Genomic DNA, 16,405 nt, shown 5'->3' with positions numbered 1-16,405 from the left:
ATAGCAGGCAGATATTCAGCAAGAATATAGTTGGGTTGAACAGTACTATCTATGAATTGGATCTAATTGATATATATAGAGTACTTCATCCAACATAAAATGAATAAACTTTCTCAAGGTAACATGGAACATTCACCAAGTTGGATCATGCCCTGTGCCATCAAAAAAAGAAATCTGAAAGAATAGAAACAATACAAACTATATTATGATACCACAGTTAAATTATAAATAAATAACAAAAATATAGCAAGAAAATCCAAAAATATTTGGAAATTTATTTCACTTCTAAATAACACATGGGTCAAAGAAGTGTACACAATGTGTTCAGTAATATAGTTACTAGTTGTTACTTCAATGAAAATTATGCTGTGGGAACTTCAAAAAGTAAATGAACACTGGAAATAATGTTAGAATCAACACGTTCATAATTCTGTTAATTAATCAAAGGCTTCAAGCAATTCAAAGAACGTTTTGTATATAAAATAAGCTGAAATTTATTAAAAATAATGTATTCTGTGACTTTTAAACTGGTCTAATTCTTTAAAACACATTTACACTTAAAATGAAAAATAAGCAAAAACTGGCATTATTATTTGTTTCAAAACTCTAAAACTCAAAGATTTAAAGCACGTAAGTGAATACTGAATTAAGAAAAAGGGGATATGTAAATTATAGGAAAGAATTTTGTTTTCTGCTTGCCTGGAAAACACATCCTGCCAGACTCTATAAGGCTTTCTAAAAGAAGTGGAGTTTCACACACCTAAAAGAAATGTCTATTCTCAAGCTCCAGAAAGAGCAAAGGAGACTTGAAAGAATTTTTTGTGTCTGTCTCATCATACTTTTTTGGGGGACACCTGAAAATATTTACTGATGAAAATCAAAGACCAGAACCTTAGGAATGGATTTCACAACAATTTAAAGAAAACAAAATCCTTTCACTGGACCAATAAATAACATCCATATAAATGGAGAAAAGATTGAATTTGTCAAGGACTTCATTTTACTAGGATCAACCATCAACATTCATGGAAACAGCAACCAAGAAATCAAAGTTCATATTGCATTAGGCACATCTGCTGCAAAAGACCTCTTTAAAGTGTTGAAGAGCAAAGATTCCAGTTTGAGGACCAAGGTGCACCTTACCCAAGCCATGGATTATCCATTGGGATGCTAACTGCAAGGTCTGCAGCTCAAACCCACCTCATGAGAAAGATAAGTCTGTCTGTTAACATAAAGATTTACAGCTATCAGAATCCCTATATAGGGTCACTATGTGGGTTGAAATCAATTCGATAGCAGTGAGTTTTGTTCTGTTTAATGGCTAATGACTTTGAGCATCTTTTCATATGCTGCTTGTTCATTTTTATATCCTTTTTGATAAAATATCTGTTCAAGTCTTTTGCTTGGTTGGATAGTTTGTATTCTTTTGCCAAATTGTGTAAGTCATTCTTTATTTTTGAATTAAAGATCCTTGCCAAGGGTGTTCCTGGGTGGAACAAACAGTTAAGCATCTGAATGTTATCCAAAAAGTTTTTGGTTCTTACCTATGCAGAAATTCCTTAGAAAAGTCCTGGCAATCTGTTTCCAAAAGGTCAAAACCTTAAAAACCCATTGAACTTTTACATGGGCAGCCATGAGTCAGAATCAACTCAAGAGTAATTAATGACAACAATAGACCCCTATCAAATATATGATTCCCAAATATTTTCTCCAAATGTCTGTGCTCTCTCTTTATTTATAAATTCATTTGATGAACAAAAAATGCTCAATTTTTATAATATTCTGATGATCTAATTTTCTTTTCCAGCTTTTGTTGTAAAATCTGGTAATCCATTTTAAAAACTGGATCCCAGTCACATTCAAACATGTTCTTCTAAGAAATTTATGTGTTTGTTTGTGTCTGTGTGTTAAGTGCTATTGAGTTGGTTTGAACTCAGAGACCCTTCAGCACCACACCAAGACTCCAAATCTATAGAAGATGCATTGTTATATCAGTTGCTGTTGTTGTTAAGTGACATTGAGTAAAGGCTTTTCAAGGAGCAACTGGTGGATTTGAACCACTGACCTTGTGATTAGTAGTACAGTGCTTATCTTACTGAGCCACATACAGTTTGTATTATGCTAACCAAAAGGCTGGCATTTAAAACTCACCAGCTGATCCTTGGAAACCCTATTAAACAGGGTTGCTATGAGTCGGAATTAACTCAACAGCACTAAACAACAATAGCATGCAGCTACTATTATTCCAATACCTAGGTGATTTTGTTACTGTCATTCTATAGTATGTTTTGAAATCAGGATTATGAACAATCCCACTTATTTTATTCATCTTCAATATTGCATTAGAGCTTCCTTATGAATTGGAAGATTTGCTTTTCCATTTCTTCATAGAGGGCTATTATGAATTGAATTGTACTCCCCTAAAATATGTATAGCAAATTCTAACACTTATACCTGTGACTGTTGTTTCATTTGGGAAAGGGGTTATATTTGCTATGGTAATGAAGAAATTTCATTATACAGTGTGTCTTAAGCATCTTTTGAGATGTAAAAGAATCATATTAGGCAAAGAAGCAAGTAAATAGAGCTAGAGAAAAAATATATGAGTATGTAAGTCCACATGAAGTTTGACAAGGAACTGATGAACTCTAACCTTCCCATAGAGGCAGTGTTATGAATTTAGACTTTCGGCCTCCTAAACTGTAGAAGAGGAGATTTGGTAGTGTAGTGGTTATGAGTTGGGCTGTCAACCTCAAGGTCAGCAGTTTGAACCTACCAGGTGTTCTGTGAGAGAAAGATGAGGCTTTCTGCTCCTGTAAAGATTTACAGCCTCAGAAACCCTATGCAGGGGCACTATGGAACCAACTCCATGGCACATGTCTACTACCACCACCAAACTGCAAGAAAGCAGTTTCTGTTTATTAAAGCAACCCATTTGTGGTATTTCAGTTACAACAGACAAGTTATTGAAATTTTGATGGAGACCGTATTGAATTTGGAGATTGTTTTGGGTAATATTGATATTTTATCCCTATTAATACTTCCAATCAAGTTTCTTTCAGTAATGTTTTATAGTCTTCTTCATAAGTGTTTCACTTTATTGGTTAGTTTTACTCAGAAGTACTTTAAACTTTTAGTGGTTATTGTAAAATGAGAATGCTTGCTTAATTTACTTTCAGCTTGTTCAATAATGCTGATTTTTTTTCATGTTGAGTTAAACATCCCCCAACCTCCACCCTTTGTTATATCAAACTCAGAGGGCCTGAAGTTTGTGAACCCTCTTCAAAATGAGTGCAACCAGTGTTCTTATTCCCATCCTTGCAAATATATCAGTTAACAGCTCCATATTTGTGTGTAAGTAAACATATATATCTGGAAATTATGATATAAAAACCTGAATTATTTGCTGATTTGAAACCCAACAAATGTTCTGCATTTTTGCTAATATTTTCAAGATTACACTACTTGTCAAAAATTTTGTGGAAAAATGGAATAAACAGATAATGGATAGTTTCACAGAAATTTTGGGATTCCCTCCTATTTCAAGTTTCCTGTTTTGACTAAATAAATATCTGACAGAGCTTCAAATGTGGGGATGGGTGAAGCAGAGACTGGTAGGAAAAACTCCTCTGCGGAAGTGAAGAAAAGGCAGAGAAGGAGCGTCTGTGGAACAGCACCAGAGTTTTGGATCTTGTATAAGTTTCCGGGCACAAGTTTCCCATACCCACCTGAGGAGAAATCTAGAAATCTGCCTGTGGAAGCCAAGTATAGTGATTTCTGAATTGATTGGGATCGACTGGACTGAGGTCAGAGGGCAAGGCCACTGCCAAGCAGAGGTAGAAACCCAGTGCTAGAAGCTGTGGAGCTGCATGTCTGAAGAAAGAGAGTTCAGAACAGAACAAAGATTTTTCATCTTTCACTTTTCATTTTCACATATTTTTCCTATTCAACCTGATTTTGTCCTCATTGCCCAGCCTGGACGCCTTCAGGCAAGAAGGAGCACACCCCCAAAAGGGTCCAGCATTGCACCCACAAGAGGAGTCCCTCAGGCTTCCACTTATGACATCTGATTCTGCGACCCAGCCCTAGAGTTGACCTGGGTGGGGCCCTTTATCCCTGCCTGCACATCAAAGGCTACTGGACAGTTGACAAGGATTTTATTTTTGTTTTTGATTGGTGGATTTTGCCATTGCTTTTATATTGTTTTTGTCTTTGGTCCTTTTGGCCTCACTCTTTTACTGGAGGTGGGAGCTTTCTAGCTCTACCTTACCCAAGAAGAGACAGAAATTGTGCCCATATAGCCAATTAAACACATACCCTATAATATCCCACAATTTGGACAAGAGCCAATACCAGCTGCTAGGCATTACATGTGAAACAGTAAGCTTATCTCCAGATCATACCCACCAGGAGACACTCAGTGAGCTTAACAACACAGCAACATGCATTCCTTTAAGCATTTAAAGCCCACATAACTACTGAAAATGTCCAAGAAAATACAACTAAAGATCTCAACATATATCTAAAACCAGAAAAGAGTAACTGAGACAAATGTGCTGGAACCAGACACAGACTTTCCAGTAGAAGAGCAGGCTCTGGATATGCCTGAGAAGGAATTCAGAAGAATGATATGGTAACAAATTCAAATGTTCCGAAAAGGGATAGAGGAAAATAAGGAAGAGGTCAGGAAAGTGCTACAGGAGCAATCAAACAAGATAGATACAGCATTGTAAACCATTCAAAATCTGAAAAAAGAGGTCCAGATGATTAATAATAAAATATCAGAAATGGACAATACACTGAAAGGGCAAAGGAGTAGAAGTGAAGAGATGGAAGCCAGAACAAGCAAACTGGAAGACAAATCTTGCAATACTGCTAAGATAGAGCGGCAAGCAGATAAAAAAGATTTAAAAATCTGAAGAGAGTCTAAGATTCATGCTGGATAACATGAAGAGGAATAACTTAAGAATTATTGGCATTCCAGAACAGGAAGAATCACAGAAGCCCACAGAGTAGATAGCTGAAGATCTTATAGAAGGAAATTTCCCTAACATCTTGAAAGATGAGAAGATAATCATTGAAGAAGCTGAGTGAACCCCAGGAAGGATAGACCCCAAAAGACAACAAGCTAAAAGAACCTCAGGAAGGATAGAACTCAAAAGACACCAAGATATATCATAATCAAGCTCTTCAAAATCAAAGACAAGGAAAGAATCCTGAAAGTTGCCAGGGAAAACAGAAGTGTTACTTAAACAACTCAGATTAAGTTCTAACTTCTGAGCAGAAACCATGCAAGCAAGAAGGCAATGGGGAGACATATACAAATCCCTCAAAGAAAAAAACAAAACAAAACAAAAACACTGCCAACCAATATTCATCTATCCAACAAAACTATTAATCAAATATGATGGTGCAATGGAAACATTCCAGGATAAACAGAAGCTAAGAGATTTTGTCAAAGCCAATCCAGTGCTTCAAAGCATCCTAAAGGGAGTGCTGTCGAATGAAAACCAACAAGAACAGACAACAACCAGAGACTGACAGACGTGGCAACACCACCTGCAATTTAGTCAACAGAAAGCAGAGTTCAGAACAGAACAAAATTACAACAGTGTATTCAGAGGACCTGTGATGTTAACCAAAGATCAAAATATTAACAATGTCAAAAAAAGGGAAAATATAGGAAAAAAGATCCCAGGTAGTGAGGAGGTCAATTAGATTTCAGGATACCATAGACTGTCTTAAATGCAGGGAAATCTTAATAGACTATAGGGTAACTCCAAAGAAACTTACTACTTAACAACTTACCATGAAAATGAAGATCCAAGTAGAACAAGGAAACATTAAAACAAATAAGAAACTGACAAGAATCAGCACAAAAAAACATGAACTCAGCAGAAGAAGGCATGCAGAATTAAAGACAACGAGCATCACAAAAAAATAACATTATGACAGCAATTAATGCTTAGTGGTTACAAATCAGGCTGCTAACCTCAAGGTCTGCAGTTTGAAACTACCAGCCATTCCGCAGGAGAAACATGAGACTTTCTACTCCCGTAAAGATTTACAGCCTCAGAAGCCCTGTACAGGGTTGCTATGAGTCAGAACCAACTCCATGGTAATTAACAGCAACAACAACATCGAAAATTACACTGAATGTCAATGGATTAAATGCACCAGTGAAGAGACAGAGAGTGACAGAATGGATATGAAAACAAGACCCTTCAATATACTGACAGCAAGAGATATACCTTACACATAAAGACAAAAACAAAAAACAAAAAACAAAAAAAAAACAGACTAAAAGTTAAAGGATGGAAAAAAAAGATACCAAGCTAACTTTAATAAGAAAACAAGCAGAAGTGACGATACTAATTTCTGATTAAAAAAAACAACAACAACACAAAAAACACCTAAAGGCAAAAACCAGTATAAGAGATAAAGAAGGACACCATCTCATGAATAAAGGATCAATTGAGCAAGATGACATAACCATAATAAATATCTACACTCCCAGTGAAAGAACACCAAGGCATTTCAAGCAACCCCTACTACAATTGAAGAAAGAAATAGATAAATCTACAATCATAGTGGGAGATTTTAATATGTCACTTTCGAAAAGGGATAGAAACACCAGAAAGAAACTCAACAAAGCTACAGAGGAACTAAACAGCACAATCAACTAATTAGACCTTATAGACGTGTACAAAGAATTCAACCCAACAACAACACAATATACATGCTTTTCCAGTGCACATGGAACATTCTCCAGAATTGACCATGTGTTAGGTCTCAAAGCAAGCCTTCATAATTTAAAAACACCAAAATACTACAAAGCATCTTTTCAGACCACAATGCTATGAAACTAGAAATCAACAATAAGAACACCAAGGAAATAAAGTGTAATACATGGAAACTGAATAACACCCTGCTGCAAAGGGAATGGATAATAGAGAATGTTAAATGTAAATTCAGAAAGTTCCTAGATACAAACAAGAATGAAAACACACCATACCAAAATCTTTGGGACATGGCAAAAGTGGTTCTGAGACAACAATTTATTGAGATAAATGCACACATCCAAAAATAAGAAAGAACCAAAAATAACACATTAACACAGCATCTCCAACAATTAGAAACAGACCAACAGAGGGAACCCACAGCCACCAAAAGAAAAGAAATAATAAAATTAGAGCAGAAATAAATGAGATAGAAAACAGAAAAAGACTATAGAATCAACAGGACAAGAAGCTGGTTCTTTAAAAGGATTGATAAAATTGACAGATCACTGGGAAACCTAACAAAAGAAAAGAGAGAGAAGACACAAATAATGCATTAGAAACCACATGGGCAATGCCACAATGGAATGAAAGGAAATAAAAAAGATAATAACAGAATACTATGAAGAGTTGTACTCCAACAAATTTGGAAACTTAGTAGAGATGTATTCATTTTTAGAAAAACATGACCTACTTAAACTCACACAGAGTGAAGTAGAAAGCGTGAACAGAGCTATAAGAAAAGAAGAAATTGATCAGGTCATCAAAAACTCCCAACCAAAAGAAGTCCAGGTCCAGATGGCTTCAATGGTGAGTTCTACCAAACATTCAGGGAAAAACTGTCCCAACTCTACCCAAATTATTCCAGAATATAGAGGACGATGGAAAACTTCCTAATACTTTTTTATGAAGCAAACAACCCTCATACCAAAACCAGGGAAGGACATCACTAAGAAAGAAAATTATAGACCAATATCCCTCATGAACATAGATGCAATAATTCTCAACTAAATCCGAGCCAAACAGAATTCAGCAGTTCATAAAATAAAAATTACATATCTTTATCAAGTGGGATTCGTTTCAGGCATGCAATGGTGGTTCAACATTAGAAAAACAATTAATGTAATCCACCATATAAACATAAAAAAGAAAAAAAAAAAAAAAACCAAACACATGATCATATCGATTGATGCAGAAAAGGCATTTGACAAAATCCAGCATGCCTTCCTGATAAAAACACTCAACAAAGTAGGAATTGAAGGAAAATTCCTCAACATAATTAAGAGCATATATACAGAACCAACCAACAGCCTACATTACTTTCAAAGGAGAGAAACTGAAACCCTTAACTCTTAAGCAAATAAGGATGACCTTTGTCACTACTCCTAGTCATAGCTATATGGCAAAATAGGGAAATTAAAGGTATCCAAATTGACAAAGAGGAAGTAAAGCTCTGTTTGTAGACATTATGATCCTATACATAGAAAACCCCAAAGGTTCAGTAAAAAAGCTACTAGACCTTATTGGAGGATTCAGCAAAGTGGCAGGGTATAAGCTCAATATACAAAAATCAGTTGGATTCCTCTATAGTAACAATGACAGTGCTGAAAAGGACATTAGTAGAGAAATACCATTTATAATAGCCAGCCAAAGGATGAAATATTTAGGAATAAATATAGTCAGAGAAACAAAGGATCTATAAAAAGAAAACTACAAAACACTACTACAAGAAACTAAAAGAGACTTACCAAAATGGAAGAATATACCATACTCATGGATAGGAAGACTTAACATTGTGAAAATATCAATACTGTCCTAAGCAATCTACACACATAATGCAATCTCAATCCATATTTTAACAACATTCTTCAAAGAGATGAAAAAAAAAATTACAAACTGTATATGAAAGGAAAGGAACCCAGACTAAGCAAAAGACTGCTTAAGAAGAACAAGGTGGGAAGCTTCTCACTCTCTGATTTCAAAATTTACTACATGACTACAGTGGTCAAAACAGCTTAGTTCTGGCACAATGAAAGATACATTGATCAATATAACAGACTCAAGAATCCAGAAATTAACCCATCCACATAAAAGCAACTGATTTTCCACAAAGCACTTAAGTATACTGTATGGGGAGGAGATAGTCTCTTCAACAGATGGTGCTGGCAGAATTGGAAATCAATATGTAAAGATTGTAACAAGACCTTTACCTCATGCCATATACAAAAACCAATTCAGCTTGGAGTAAAAACCTAAATGTGAATCCCAGAATTACAACGGCCATCAATGAAAAAATAGGGGAAAATATGAGAGCTCTAATACAGGGCATAGACAGACTACCAAACAATTTGAAACTTACCCAAACAAAAATAGAAAAAATAGGTCAATGGAGGCTACCAAAAATTATGTGCATCCAAAGTCTTCATTAAAAGAATAGAAATGGGTCATGCAAAATTAGAAAAAAATCTTTTACAACAACACATCAGACAAGGGACGTGTCTCTTAAATACATGTTGTTGTTGTTGTTAAGTGCCATTGAGTCGGTTCTGACCCATAGCGACCCTGTATAGGGTTTCCGAGCAGAAGCCAGTTAGCTTGAACCACCGACCTTGCCGTTCAAATGGCTTTGCAATCTGGCACATTAACCCACAATACCACATCAGTACTCCAAAATATATAGGAACCTACAAAATCTCTAGAAGAAAAGGACAAATAACCCAATTTAAAAATGGGTACAGGACATGAACAGACACTTCACCAAGGAGGAGATCTGTGAAGCCAATAAAGATATGAAGAAATGTTCATGATCACTAACTGTTGTTGTTGTTGTTATTAAGTACCATGGAGTCATTTCCAACTCATAGTGACTCTGCACAGGGTTTCGAGGCTGTAAAACTTTATGGAAGCAGAAAGCCTCATCTTTCTCCCACAGAACTGCTGGTAGTTCTGAACTGCCGACCTTGAGGTTAACAGCCCCATTCGTAACCACCACACTACCAGAGCTGTTAGAGAGATGCAAATCAAAACAACAATGAGATATCATCTCACACCAGCAATAATAGCAAAGATCAAAAAAGTAGAGGAAAATAAATTATGGTGAGGATGTGGAGAGACTGGGACCCTCCTACATTGTTAGTGGGATTGCAAAATGGTCCAACCACTCTGTAAAACAATATGGCACATTCTCAGAAGTTTGGAAATAGAGATACCTTATGATCCAGCAATTCCTCTACTTGGTAGATATTCACAAGATATATGAGCAATAACATGAATAGATGTATGCACACCAATGTTTGCAGTAGCAGTATTTACAATAGTGAAAAAAATGTAGACAGGCTAAGTGCCCATCTATGGAAGAATGGATTAACAAACTTTGGTACATATACACAGTGGAATATTATGCTACCTTGAAAAATAACAAGGAAGCTGCAAACCACTGCATAACATGGATGAACCTTGAGGACATTATGCTGAGTGAAATCAGTCAGTCACAAAAGGAGAAATACTCCATAGGACCATTACTATAAAAGATTAAGAACAAGTCTCCATACTAAAAGGGGGGGAATTTTTTTGTTGGATACTGGGGTATGTGGGGTGGGTTGAGGGGAGGGAGGGAAAGGTGGAGCACAAGGTAGGGAATAGATACAGGTTCGTTTGGGTGCTGAGGGGCCATACACTAGAAGGGGAAGGGGAAAGGAAGAATAAAGCAGATGGGAGAACAGTTAGGCAAGTTTACATTGGCTAAATAAGACAGAGGTAAATAACGATGTGAGCTCAACTGTGGAACAACAGGCCTTGGGGATACAAGGATTGAGACATGGTTTGAATGGGTGAAAGTGAGGAAATGATGTTAAGATGCTTGGCTGTCTTTTGAATCTTGGTTACCCTTGCCTCCTATTGTAAAATAGACACTTGAAAGTGAGAGATAGAAATAGGCAGAAACATCACCATAGAAATCTTATAAGTCACTCTTAAGCCTATAACTGATTAGAAAACCTAAAATGGGGCTAGAACTTGCCCAGTGAAGGAGGCTTCCTGCAGAGCCTTTGCATTGCACAAGACCATAAGTGGAATCCTGAACCCCATACAAAATCTTCGGAGTTGGGACATTTCCACTTGAAATGACAAGTAGACCAGCCTAGAGTGGTTAGAAGAACAAAAGATACTTCTAGGAAAAAATGACCAGCAGGAAAAATGAAAAACAATAACAGCAGTCCGACTGACTACTACAAGAACAAGCAAGTTATTCCCCTGGGAACCATCAAGGCAAGTTGTCAGATCCCCTCAAGGCAAACACTCTTCCAAGATCAAGACTCAAGTGGAATACACAAACAGACATGTGGTCTTGCTTCTGACCATGTTGGTCACCGATATGGGGAAGTGGGGGAAAAACAGCAATGAAGTAGTGAGCTAAGTCTGACCACATTCAATAGACTCCTGTTAACCTGGATTGAGACCTGGTTGGCCAGCAGTATGAAAAGACCTGGGAACTCCTGTGTCCAGGGCCAGGGACATGGCCCCAGAGGACTAGAGTGGAGTATGAAGCATTCAGCTGATAAGAAGTTAGGGGAGATGCACAAGAACACTCACACTTGCAGATAGTTCCCATTTGACCTGGCATCAATGGCTGGATGATCAGAACACGACTAGAGGTGTTGTTGTTGTTGTTGTTGTTATGTGCCGTGGAGTCGGTTCCGACTCATAGCGACCCTGTACAAGGTTTCCGAGGCTGGAAATCTTTACGGGAGCAGAAAGCCTCATCTTTCTCCCGCAGAACAGCTGGTAGTTTCGAACTGCTGACCTTGCGGCTCGCAGCCCGATTCGTAACCATTACGCTACCAGAGCTCCTTTAGAGGTGGTAGAAGAGGGGAAAAAAAGAGCAATCCACTACAGTTAGATGAACGTGACCTATGCTTGTGGATTCAGTATGGCAAAGGCATGAACAAATCTTTATTTACAGTGAGGATCATTCCAACCCCCTTGATACATAGGGTCGACAAGGATGGACAACTTAGATATTGGCTACACAAAATGGGGTTGAGGGAGGCTACAAAGGCAAGAAGTAACTGGCTTACAAGATTTCAATAAGGAAACTAGTTCCAGAGGGTACGGTTAAAGTAGAATCTCCACTGAGTTGTTTCCAACCTGTCTGGATGGGGCTGGTAAAAGGTGATGGGGATAAAACTGTTGTTTAATAGGGAATGGTTGTTATCAGGTCTTACTGTGAGTGTTGGAAAGGTAAAAGTAGACATTTTGTAACAAAAGGAGGGGAGTAGTTGATTTTTCAGTCCAGTAGTGGAGATCCCTGAGACCATCAAGGGAGAGAAGCGAAGTGCAGGACCCTGTCCAGGGAAGCAGTGACACCAGCGATGGAGGCAGAGATGATGACATGGAGAGAAGGATCTGCTGGGGACTCTGGATTCATGGAGGGAGATGGGCTGTGTGATGGCGGCCGGGGGGGCAGGCGTGCAGGGTGTACCCTTTGGTTGTTTAATGATGCATGCAGGGGATTGCAATCATTGCAATGAAACGAAATGCGATAGGATGAATGTAAACTGATGTTCACCCATGTAAACTAACACATAATTCACAATATAAACTTAAATAAATAAATATCTGACAACTGTCCTAGAGTGACAACACACACTCTGTTAAAATCAAATTAAAAGATTTTATTGAAAGTTCAGAAATGAACTGTACAAGAAGAGGTCTAAATTTGGAGAGTGAAGATGGCCATTTTACTGGAGAATGAAGAAGTATTCTTGTACAGTTGAAGCAGCAACTGGAGCTATGAAGTTATGACTGGGTGAAAGAAAATCAGAGAATTAAAAGTGGGATATCGGAGAGCTGGGGCAGGTAAGGAAAGGTACTTATCAAGTACTGGTGGATAACATATATATGGAATTATATTATGATTGATTAAAAGTAAATAATTGGAAGCATAGGTACTTTTCATTCAGTTACAGAATGATCACAAGAAAATAGTAGGCCAGATTTTTCTGGGAATTGCTATTAAAATGGCTTTTTCAAGCATGACTGCTCCTGGAGGTCTACTGTAAATAAGATTTATTAATAATGTGCTCTATATCTATTTTGTCATAGAGTAAAGACGCTCCAACCACTTCCCCTGGGAATAGATAGTGACATCTTGCTATTTGACCTCAGTGAAAATATTTACTTTAGGGTGTATAGGATAAGCCATTACAAAGGTTAGAGGAAATACTACTGGAAAAGTCAGTTTTAAAATTCAACATGGATACTCATGTCAAGAAGGAATTAAGGCTCTGCTTTCAGACTGCTCTATTTCTGCACCAAATGCCACAATTTAGACTTTCATACATTACAAAAAATAATCATATATTCCCCTTGAAATTCAACACATGTTAGATTGTGTTCACTAAAGTGCCAAATTTATAATGCTATAATGTTTCATATTTAGATATCAATAATTAAATAGGAGCTTGATGAAAAGACAATTATCTTTTTATTTAGCTAAAATGCATTTCCATGTTCAAGAGATAGTTATAAGAATTTTGCCTGTAGAAAATTTGCATTCAGTACTAAATATTCTCCATTTACAAGAAAGTTTGCCTATTATAAATAGGACATTTGGAAATAACATTACCACATGAAATTTTATCAGTGAAAATGGCTGAAAACAATATTAAGTCTCTTAGTTTTCTCACAAACAGAAATTTTTTGCTGATAGCTTGATAGTCAATGCCATCTTAAAAATGAATTGTGAAGGGTATTTCACATAACATTGCTTCTCCTTAAAGTGTGAGGAATGGATTATTACTGAAAAACCACAGAAAGACTATCTGAAGGCCAAGACAATGGAGCTGCTACTTTGAGTTTTGCTTAACCAATTAGATATTGCACCATCAGTCTGTGTTTGTGGGCCTAAGATTCACTTCTAATTTTTACATGTTCTCAGCTTCAAGAATAATAAGGCAAAGCCTTGGTTTTGCAGCTTGCAATTCCTTTATTGTGTTCATATCAAGAAAGCAACTAGCCTAGTGCCTGCCATCTTGGCTACTATATCCCACATTCCCTGTAATAAATCATGCATTTTAACCTTAGCCTATCAAAACTGTGGAGTCCTCTTTTTAAATGGAACATTTCTCTGTCTTATTAAAGGTTTTATCACTATAAAAATAGTTAATATTGCTTGCTGTATTTCTTATATTTCTCTGATTGTACCTATGCACACAAACCAGTGAAAGACAAAACAATGAATTTGGCTGCTTTATGATCTGAATCTTAAAAAACTCCACGAGGACTTGGGGCAGCACTTAATGGTGGATTAAGGAGAAATGCATCAAACCTCTGCCAGCAATAACACAAACTACCAGACAAGCAGGTTCAGGTGATGGTCTAAGAACTCTGAACAACACATAAAGGAATAGTAAGAAAGTTTGAAGGCTTACAGCCAGTGGAATTTGTAGTGGAGCAAACAAACTGGTGTTTTCTGATCAGCCAGCCCCAGTGGCACCTGGAGCAGTCATCTTGGGCATGATAGAGTGGGTGAAGGATAAGAGCAACACTCCTACCATGGACATCTGTCCCATGCTAGGAGACAAAATGGGAATCTTTTTTATTTTCTCTCTGTTCATTGGTCTCTCACTGTGTACATCCATTCTGGTGACTAGAGGGGGTCCCTAAGTAGGTGGACAGTTGCCCACAACAGGAGGGTTCTACTGGGCATGCACAAAGATTTTCTCAGAAGAATCGAAGAAGGGAAAAGTTTCTGTTTAAAACCAAATGGCAGCACAAAATGGATACAGACAACACAGATCTGTTTATCACTAGGAAAAAGGCCTGAATAGGGGTTGTGGAGTGGGAGAGAGACAGACTAAAAAGGAAGAGGTCAGAAATTAAATCCTGAGTTATGTCATAAGGATCAACAGTGACACCTAGAAATTCTTCTCTTTTGGTTTTCTAACTCCAGGTTTTGCACATTTCATCACAATACTTTAGTTTGTCTTCTTGAGCTATCCTGTGAAAATTCCTGTTAAGCTAATTTTCTTCATAATTTCTTCCTCTTCTCTTTAGTTTTCCTACATTATAGGGCAATTTCAGTTTCAGCGTGTCTTCTAAAATCCATTTTGATTTTTTTTTCTTTTTTTCTTGTCATCCAATGACCTAATATTTTTAAAAGTATGATGTCTTTGATGTCATTCCACAACTCATCTGCTTTTCAATCATTAGTGTTATATCTGTCAAATTTTTTCTTGTAAAAGTCTTTAAATCCAGGTGGTGTATACCCAAGGTCACATTTGGCTCTTGTGGCCTTGTTTTAATTTTCTTTAATTTTCATATGATCGATTGCTGGTTTGTTCCACAGTTGGCATCTGTCTTTGTTTTGCCTGAGGACATCAAACCTATAAATTTTCTCTTACCAGAAATATAGTCAATTCGATTCCTGTGTATTCCATCTGGCATTGTCCACTTATATTGTTGTTATTGTTGTTAGGTGCCATCGAGTCAGTACCAACTCATAGCTACCTTATGCACAGCAGAACAAAACACTGCCCGATCCTGGGTCAACCTCACTACTGTTGCCACACTTGAGTCCATCAATGCTGCCACTTGACCAATCCATCTCATTGGGGGTCTTCCTATTTCTCTATGACCCTCCATCTTACCAAACATGATATCCTTCTCCAGCGACTGGTCCCTCCTGACAATATGTCCAAAGTATGAAAGATGAAGTTTGGCCATCCTGGCCTCCAAGGAGTACTCTGGCTGCACTTCTTCCAAAACAGAGCTATTGGTTCTTTTGTCAGTCGTGGTGCTTTCAGTATTTTCCTCCAACACCATAACTCAAAAGCATCCATTCTTCTATGGTCTTCCTTATTTGCTGTCCAGCTTTTGCATGCATGTGAGGTTATTGAAAATACCATGGCTTCGGTCAGGCACACCTTAGTCCTGAATCTGACATCTTTGCTCTTCAACACTTAAAAAAGGTCTTGTTTCAGCTGTTTGTACCTGACTTGCTGCCTACATAGGAGCCAGGTTTGCTCCTTCTGATTAGCCCCTCTTCCTGCAGGGAAGAACTTGCAAATGGTCGGTCTTCTTTTTGAAAATATAAATAATGACTATTTTGTAAAAAAAAAAAAAAAAAAAGTCTTGTGTAGCAGATTTGCCTAATGCAATAAGTCTTTTGATTTCTTAACGGCTGCTTCCATGAATGCTGATAGGTGATCCAAGAAAAATGAAGTCCTTGGCAACTTCACTCTTTTCTACGTTGATAAACATGTTGTTGATTGGTCCAGTGGTGAGGATTTTTGTTTTCTTTACATTAAGATGTAATCCATACCGAAGGCTGTGCTCTTTGTCCACTTATATAGTCACCATTTATGTTGTTGTTGTTAAGTGCAGTTGAGTCAATTAACCTGTATAGGGTTTCCAACTCTGTGTAGGGTTTCCAAGAAGCAGTTGGTGAGTTTGAATTGCAGACTTTTTAGTTAACAGTTCAGTGCTGATCCTTAGAAAATGGTTATTCACAATTAAGAAGTCATTGTTGTTGTTGTTGTTGTCAGGTGCCATCGAGTTGGAACCGACTCATAGCAACCCAATGCACAGCAGAATGAAACAATGTTCGATCCTGGGCCAACCTCACT

This window comes from Chrysochloris asiatica, unplaced genomic scaffold (genome assembly GCF_000296735.1).
Source record: "Chrysochloris asiatica unplaced genomic scaffold, ChrAsi1.0 scaffold00255, whole genome shotgun sequence".
NCBI classification, from domain to species: domain Eukaryota; kingdom Metazoa; phylum Chordata; class Mammalia; order Afrosoricida; family Chrysochloridae; genus Chrysochloris; species Chrysochloris asiatica.
This window is presented reverse-complemented; position numbering follows the sequence as displayed.